Here is a 9,011-nt window from a genome sequence, read left to right as displayed (position 1 = left end):
GTCTGTTCCTTGTTTACATGCCTCTGGTTCTGTTTTGCTACTTTGTTTGTTTTATTCATTAGTTTCCTGTATTAGGTGAGATCATATGGTATTTGTGTTTTGCTGCCTGGCTTATTTCACTAAGCATAATTCTCTCCAGTTCCATCTGTGCTGTCGGAAAATGTAGTTTTTTCTTTCTTTCTTCTACATAGTATTCCATTGTGTAAATGTACCATAGTTTTTTGATCCACTCATCCACTGATGGGCACTTAGTCTGATTCCAGCACTTGGCTATTGTAAATAGGGCTGCTATGAGCATAGGGGTGCATAGGTTCTTTTTAATTGGTATTTCAGGATTCTTGGGGTATAATCCTAGCAGTGGAATCACTGGATCAAACAGCAGTTCCATTTTTAGTTTTCTGAGGAAATTCCATACTATTTTCCACAGTGGCTGCACCAGTCTGCATTCCCACCAATAGTACTCTAAGGGTCCCTTTTCTCCACATCCTCATCAGCACTTATTGTTTGTTGATTTGTTAATGATGGCCATTCTGATTTTTCCTTTTCAGAATATTCAATGCCATAAATATGACTTTAAGCACATCTTTCATTGCACTTCACAAAAATAGAAGTTATATTTTTATTTTCTTTTAATTCAAAATGTCATTTTTCTTTTTCTTTTTTATTGAATTTATAGGGGTGACATTAGTTAATAAAATTATTAGGTTTCTGGTGTACAATTCTATATCATCTGTATATTTTATTGTGTGTTTGCCACCCCATGTCAAGTTTCCAATCACCATTTATCACCTCTAATACCATCTTCTACCAACTCCTACTCACCTTTCCCTATGGTAATCACCATATTCTTCTGTGTCTATGAGGTTTTGTTTTGTTTTGTTTTTTAGTTTAAACTCTTCATCTTTTTTACCCAGTCCTATAACCTCAATTCCATCTGACAGCTATTAGTCTGTTCTTTATCTATGAGTCTATTTCAAATTTTTTTTGTTAGTTTATTTTGTTCAGTAAATTTCACATAGTGGTGAAATCATATGGTACTTGTCTTTCTCCAATTGACATTTCACTTAAGATAATTCTATCCAGCTACAGCCATGCTGGCTCAGAGGGTAAGATTTTCTTTATTTTTTGTAGCCAACTAGTATTTTATTCATCTATTGATGGATACTGGGCTGCTTCCAAATCTTAGCTACTAAAAATAACACTGCTATGAGACACAGGGGTGCACATGTTCTTTTGAATTAGTGTTTTGTGTTTCTGCAGATATAGTCCCAGAAGTGGAATCTCTGGGTCATAGGTTTTTGAGAAAATTCCAGTTTTCTATAGTGGCTGCACTAGTCTGCATTCCCACCAATAGTGCAGTAGGGTTCCACTTTCTCCACATCCTTACCAGCACTTGTATGTTGATTTGTTAATGATGGCCATTCTAACAGGTTTGAGATGTATCTATTTATAGATTTAATTTGCATCTCTCTGATGGCTAGTGATGTTGAGCAATCTTTCATATGCTTATAGGCCTTCTGTATGTCCTCCTCAGCTAAGTGTCTGTTCAGGTCTTTTGCCCATCTTTAAATTATATTGTGTGTCTTCTTGGTGTTGAGTCATATAAGTTCTTTATATATTTTAGGGATCAAACCTTCATCTGAAGTATCATTGGCAAATATGTTTTAGCATATGGTTGACTCCATTTTAATCTTGCTGATGTTTTCTTTCACTGAGCAAAAAAAACAAAAACAAAATGGAACTTCCTTTTGATCACATGCCTTTTGATCTAATGATTACACTGCTAGGATTATACCCGAAGAATCCTGAAACACCAATTCAAAAGAACCTATGCATCCTTATGTTCATCCAGTGCTACTTACAATAGTCAAGTGCTGGAAATAGCCTAAGTGCTCATCAGTGGTTGAGTGGACCAAAAAACTGATACATTTACACAATGGGATGCAGCAGAAAGAAAGAAGGACCTCCTACTTTTTGTGACAACATGGATGAAACTGGAGAGTATTTTGCTTAGTGAAATAAGCCAGGCAGTGAAAGACAAATACCATATGATCTCACCTAATACAGGAACCTAATGAACAAAATAAACAAAGGAGAAAAAGAGAACCAGAGTCATGTGAACAAGGAACAGACTGACAGTGACCAGAGGGAGGGAGGTGGTGAAAACGGGGGGAAGAAGCGGTAAGGGTTTAGTCAAGGAACTAGTATAAATGACCCATGGACATGAACAACAGGGTATGGATTGAGTGTGGGAGAGGGGGCATGGAAGAGCAGTGAGGGGAAAATGGGACAACTGTAATATTTAAAAAGTTTTTAATGAAAAAAAAGTTCTGTTTTTAATTTTTGAGATTATTTTATACCGCTTTCAACCGTGGCTATGCCAATCTTCATTTCCAACAACAGTGCACAGGGTTTCCATTTTGTCCACATTTTCAGCAACAATTGTTGTTTGATGATTTATTAATATAGATATTCTGACAGGTGTGAGAGCACATTTTAATTTTAATTTACATCTTTTTGATTATTAGTGATGTTGAACATCTTTTTATATGTCTATTGCCACTTGTATGCACTCTTTGAAGAAATGTTTCTGTGCAAAAACATTTTAGTTTTTTGTAGTTCCACTTTTTTTTTCTTTTTTACCTTGCTCAAGACAATAGATCAGAAAAAAATACTGCATTTCCACCAACAGTGCATTAGGTTTTCTTTATTTTTCATTTTTAAAATTTTATTATTGTTCAATTATAGTTGTCCCAATTTTTTCCCCATTGCTTTCCCCTGCCCTGCCCACACCATCCCCTGCCCCCATAGTCTATTCCCACTCTGTTGTTCATGTTTATGGATCATTTATAATTGTTTTCTGTCTAGACCCCTCTCCTTCTTTCCCTTATTACCCCCCTCTTTCTACCCCTCTGGTCACTATCAGATTGTTCTTTATTTCCATGTTACTGGTTCTATTTTGCTCATTTGTTTTGTTCATTAGATTCCTCTTATAGGTGAGATCATATGGTATTTGTCTATCACTGCCTGCCTTATTTCACTTAGCATAATATCCTCCAGTTCCGTCCATGCTATTGTGAAGTGTAAGAATTTCTTTTTTCTTTCTGTTGCATAGTATTCCATTGTGTAGGTGTACCAGTTTTTTGAGCTACTATTCTCTACATCCTCCCCAGCACTTGTTGTGTGTTGTTTTATGGATGGTAGCTATTCTGAGAGGTGTGAAGTGATACCTCACTGTAGTTTTAATTTGCATTTCTTTGGTGATTAATGACATTGAGCATTAAAAAAAAATCTGTATTTTGCCATTTGTGTGTCCTCTTTGGAGAAGAGTCTATTCAAATTTTTTGCCCATTTTCTAGTTGGGTTGCTTGTCTTCCTAATGTTGCATTGTATAAGCCCTATATATTTTAGAGATTAACCCCTTATCCTTGTCAGATTTATCATTGATAAATATGTTCTCCCATACAATGATTACCCTTGTCCTAGTGGACATAGCGCCAAAATTATTATGTGAGATGTTTAAGATTTTGCTGCCTGTGTATTCCTCTTGGACTTTTATGTTTTTGTGACTTACATTTAAGTTTTTATTCATTTTCATTTAATGTTTGTGTATGGTGTAATTACATAGTCTAGTTACTTTTTGCATGTATTTGTGCATTGTAGAGAATGTTTTTCTACATTGTATGCTCTTGCCTCCTTCGTCAAATATTAATTAACCATAAAAGCATGGGTTGATTTCTGGGCTCTCTATTCTGTTTGATTGATCTATATGTCTATTCTCATGCTAATATCTGGCTGTTTTTATTACAATGGCTTTGTAGTATATTCTATAGTCAGTATTATGTTCCATAAGATTTGCTGTTTCTTAAGATTGCTGAGAATTATTTGGTGTCTTTTTTTAAGTTCCATATAAACTTTAGGAATATTTGTTCTAGATATGTAATATGCCTTTGATATTTTAATAGGAATTGTCTTAAATTCATAGATTGCTTTGTGTAGTATGGACATTTTAATGAAGTGTGTTCTTCCAATTCATGAGCATGGTATATGCTTCTAGTTTGTGTTTTCTTCTATTTTTTTTCTTCAATGTTTTATAGTTATCTGAGTAGAGGTCTTTTATCTCTTTGGTTAAGTTCATTCCTAGGTACCTCATTTTTGTTGTTGCTGTTGTTCCAAAGGTAAATGATATTGCTTTCTTAGTTTCTCTTTCTGAGAGTTCATTATTGGTGTATAAAGTGCAACTGATTTCTGAATATTTATTTAGAATTCTACTTTATTGAATTCGTTTATCATTTCTCTCTTTTTTTTTGGTAGACTTCAGTTTTCTCTATATACAAATTCATGTAATTTTCAAATAATGCAATTTTGCTTCTTTTTCAATTTGGATGCTTTTTATTTTTTCTTTTCTCATAGCTGTGGCTTGCAATTCCTGTACTATGTTGAGTATGAGTGGTGAAAGCATATATCAATGTCTTGTTCCTAATTGTAAGGGAAATTATTCTTGTAGCTTTACCCATTGAAAATGATGTTGACTCCGGGTTTGTCCTATATGAACTTTATTACATTGAAGCATGTTTCCTCTATTCCCCCTTTGCTGACAGTTTTCATCATAAATGGGTGCTGGATTTTATCAGATGTTTTTTCTGCCTCTATTGATATGACATTTTTTTTTTATTCTTCATTTTGTTTATGTGGTGCATCAGATTTATTGATTTTTAAATGCTGTACCAACCTTGTATTCCAAGAATAAATCCACTTGGTCATAGTACATGTTCTTTTTGATTCATTGTTGTATTCAACTTGCTAATATTTTGTGGAGGATTTTAGCATGTACCTTCATCAGGAATATTGGCCTATAATTTTGTGTCTTTTTTTTTCACTGAAAGAAAAAAAATTATTGTTATTCTATTACTGTTGTCCCATTTTTTTCTCCCAAAAGTGGAATCGCTGGGTCATAGTTTTATGAGAAAATTCCATATTGTTTTTCATAGTGGATGCACAAGTCTGCATTCCCATCAGTAGTGCACTAGGGTTCTCTTTTTTCCACATCCTTGCCAGCACTTGTTTGTTCATTTGTTAATGATGGCCTTTCTGACCAGTGTGAGGTGGTATCTCATTGTGGTTTTAATTTGCATCTCTCTGATTGCTAGCGATATTGAGCAATCTTTCATATGCCTATGGGCTCCTGTATGTCCGCCTTGGAGAAGCGTCTATTCAGGTTCTTAGCCCATTTTTAAATTGGATTGCCTGTCTTCTTGGTGTTGAGTCATATAAGTTCTTTATATATTTTAGAAATCAAACCCTTGTCTGAGGTACCATTGGAAAATATGTTTTACCATATGGCTAGCTCCCTTTTCATCTTGCTGATGTTCTCTCCCCCTACCTTCGTCTCCCACAGTCAATCCTTGCCCTATTTGCAATGCCCATAGGGCATTTATATTAGTCCCTTGACTCTACCCATCCGCTTCTTTTCCCCCTTCTCCCCTTACTGCCTTTTCTCTGGTCATTGTCATTAAGTTATTTGTTTCCATGCCTCTAGTTCTATTTTTTCTCTGGTTTTGGAATTAGGATAATGCTGGCCTCACAAAATGAGTTTGGGGGCATTCCCTCCTCTTGACTGTTTGAAATAGTCTGTGAAGGAGAGGTGTTAGTTCTTCTTGGAATATTTGGTAAAAATCACCTGTGAAATCATCTGGTCCAGGGCTTTTGTATGTTGGGAGTGTTTTGATTACTGCTTCAATTTCAGTAGGTATAATCTGTCTATTCAGAGAAGGAAAACTCTGACTCCAAAAAACCTCCGCTGCCTTGCGGCATACCTCTTCAGGGGAAAGGCTAAGGGAGTAAACCCCGACAGAAAATCCGGAGCCGGAGTCCCTAAGGCGGTTTGACATTGTAGTCAACACCGGCAACTCCTGCGGCGCACCTGAACCCAAGCTGTATCGACTCCGTCTTTCCCTTGGACCCTTCAGCTGCGAAGAGAGGGGGGGTCTGCTGCATGGGCAACAGCAGACCCTCCATATTACCCTGCCCAGGCTCTGTAGCTTCAGTGTCATCGCAAGATGTCGATTCAACATGGGAGGAGACAGATACCATGTCACTCCCGAGTCGGACTGCACAGCCATTCTCGGTGCTGCAGATAGACTCTTAAGAAGCTACACCATCGTCTCTCGAGACGGACGGCTGCCGACGACGACGACTCCCAAGTCGGACTGCACAGCCATTCTCGGCGGTGCAGATGAACTCTTAAGAAGCTACACCATCGTCTCTCGAGACGGACGGCTGCCGACGAATCTGTCTATTCAGATACTCTGATTTTTTCTGATTTAATTTTGAATGATTGTATGTTTCTAGGAATTTATCTATTTCATCCATGTTGTACAATTTGTTGGCATATAGTTGTTCTTAATATTTTCTTAAAATCCCTTGTATTGTTTTGTCAGTTGCTTTTTTCTCCTCTTTCAATTTTGATTTTATTTATTTGGATCCTTTATACATTTTTCTTGATGAGTATTGTTAAAGATTTGCCTTTTTAAAAAATCTTTTCAAAGACCCAGCTCTTGGATTCATTGATCTTTTGGGTCAAATTTTTTAGACTTTATTTTGTTCTGATATTTATTATCCTCTTACTTTTACCCATTTTGGAATTTGTTTCTTTCTTTTTTTTTTCAAGTTCCTTTTAGTATGAAGTTAGGTTATTTACTGAGATATATTTCTTATTTTTTGAGAAAGGCTTATAATACTATAAATTTCTCTATTAGGATTGCTTTCCCAGGGTCCCACATATTTTGGATTGTTTTGTCCTCATTTTCATTTGTTTCAAGGTATTTTTTATTTTTTCCTTGATCTTGTTGCTGTCCCATTCATTGTTTACTAACGTGTTATTTAGCTTCCATGTCTTTGCACGTTTTTCAGTGTCCTTATTGTGATTGATAGTCAGAGAAAATGCTCGATGTGATTTCAATATTCTTAAATTTATTGAGACTTGTTTTGTGTCCTAATATGTGGTCTATTCAATAAAACATTTAATGCGCACTTGTAAAGTATGTATGTTCTGCTGCTTTGGGGTGAAATGCTCTGATAACATCAAATCAATTTGATCTATTATGTCATTTAAGGCATCTGTCTCCTCATTGATTTTCTGCCTGGAAGATTTATCCTTTGAAGAGAAGTATTAAAACTCCCAACTATGACTGTATTTCTTTTGATCTCTCCCTTTTATGTCCATCAAGATTTGCTTCACATACTTGGGTGCTTCTATGTTGAGCACATAAGTATTTACTAGGGGTAAATCCTCTTGTTGGATGGTTTTCTTTATCATTATGTAGCATCCTTCTTTGTCTCTTACTATAACCTTGGTTTTAAAGTCTATTTTGTCAGATATAAGTATCACTATCCCAGCTTTATTTTTGCTTTCCATTTGCATGTAATATCTTTTGGTTTAGCTCAGTGGATTGAGCGTCGGCCTGCGAGCTAAGTGTCGCTGGTTCGATCTTCCAGTCAGGGTACATCAGAGAAGGAAAACTCTGACTCCAAAAAACCTCCGCTGCCTTGCGGCATACCTCTTCAGGGGAAAGGCTAAGGGAGTAAACCCCGACAGAAAATCCGGAGCCGGAGTCCCTAAGGCGGTTTGACGTTGTAGTCAACACCGGCAACTCCTGCGGCGCACCTGAAGCCAAGCTGTATTGACTCCGTCTTTCCCTTGGACCCTTCAGCTGCGAAGAGAGGGGGGGTCTGCTGCATGGGCAACAGCAGACCCTCCATATCACCCTGCCCAGGCTCTGTAGCTTCAGCATCATCGCAAGATGTCGATACAACACGGGAGGAGACAGATACCATGTCACTCCCGAGTCGGACTGCACAGCCATTCTCGGCGGTGCAGATAGACTCTTAAGAAGCTACACCATCGTCTCTCGAGACGGACGGCTGCCGACGACTTTTTGTTTGTTTGTATCTTTCAACTTGAAATGTGTCTCTTTGAAGCAACATATATATGAACCTGTTTTTTTACCCATTCAACTACCCTATGTCTGTGGTTGGAGCATTTAAGCCATTTACATTTAAGGTGATTATTCATCGATACATAGTGTCATTCTGTTGTTAGACTATTTTTCTGTGTCTTTTCTTATTCTTCTTAAAGTAAGCCCTTTAACATTTGTTACAGTACATTTTTTTGTTAAAAAATACTCCTTTAGATTTTTCTTACCTGTGAAGTTCCTTTGATTTTAAATGATAGCCTTGCTGCATAAAGTAGCTTTGATTGTAGTTCTTTGTTTTTCACCACCTTGAATATTTTATACCAATCCCTTCTGGCGTGATATGTATCTGTTCAGAAATCAGATAACAGTCTGATTGGTTCTCCCTTGTAATTAACTATCAGCTTTTCTCTTGTGGCTTTTAGTATTCTCTCACTGTCTTTAAGCCTTGTCATTTTAATTATGATAAGTCTTGGTGTAGACCTCTTTGGGTCCACTATGTGGGACTCTCTGAGCTTCCTTCACCAGATTAGAAAAGCTTTTGATCATTATTTCTTCAAATAGCTTCTCGATCCCTTGCTCACTTTCTTATTTTTTGGTATCTCATGATGCAGATGTTGTTACATTTCCTGTTGTACAAAATGTTTCTTAAGCTCGCCTCATTTTTTAAAATTCTTTTTTTCTTTTTGCTGCTCTTCTTGGGTGTTTTTCCTGCCTTGTCTTCCAAATCACTTATTCAATACTCTGCTTTGTCTAAGTTACTATTTATTCCTTCAAGCATATTATTTATTTCAGATATTGTACACTTTATTTCTGACTGGTCTGTTTTTATAGTTTCTATGTCTTTTTTCATGCTGTTGAGTATCATAATCATTACTCTAAACACTCCACTATTTTTCTTGAGAATTCTCTTGTTCTTTCATTTGGAGTCTTTTTCTTCATCTTCCCATTTTGGCTGCTTCTTTCTATTTTCTGCCAGAATTGTTAAACTGATCAGTGATATAGCCTCAAGCTCTAATCAGAAGCCCAACTTAAGAA

This window comes from Furipterus horrens, unplaced genomic scaffold, assembly GCF_987537825.1.
Source record: "Furipterus horrens unplaced genomic scaffold, mFurHor1.1.pri manual_scaffold_2, whole genome shotgun sequence".
Taxonomy (NCBI): Eukaryota; Metazoa; Chordata; class Mammalia; order Chiroptera; family Furipteridae; genus Furipterus; species Furipterus horrens.
The sequence above is the reverse complement of the archived record's forward strand: the minus strand, read 5'-3'. Positions refer to the sequence as shown.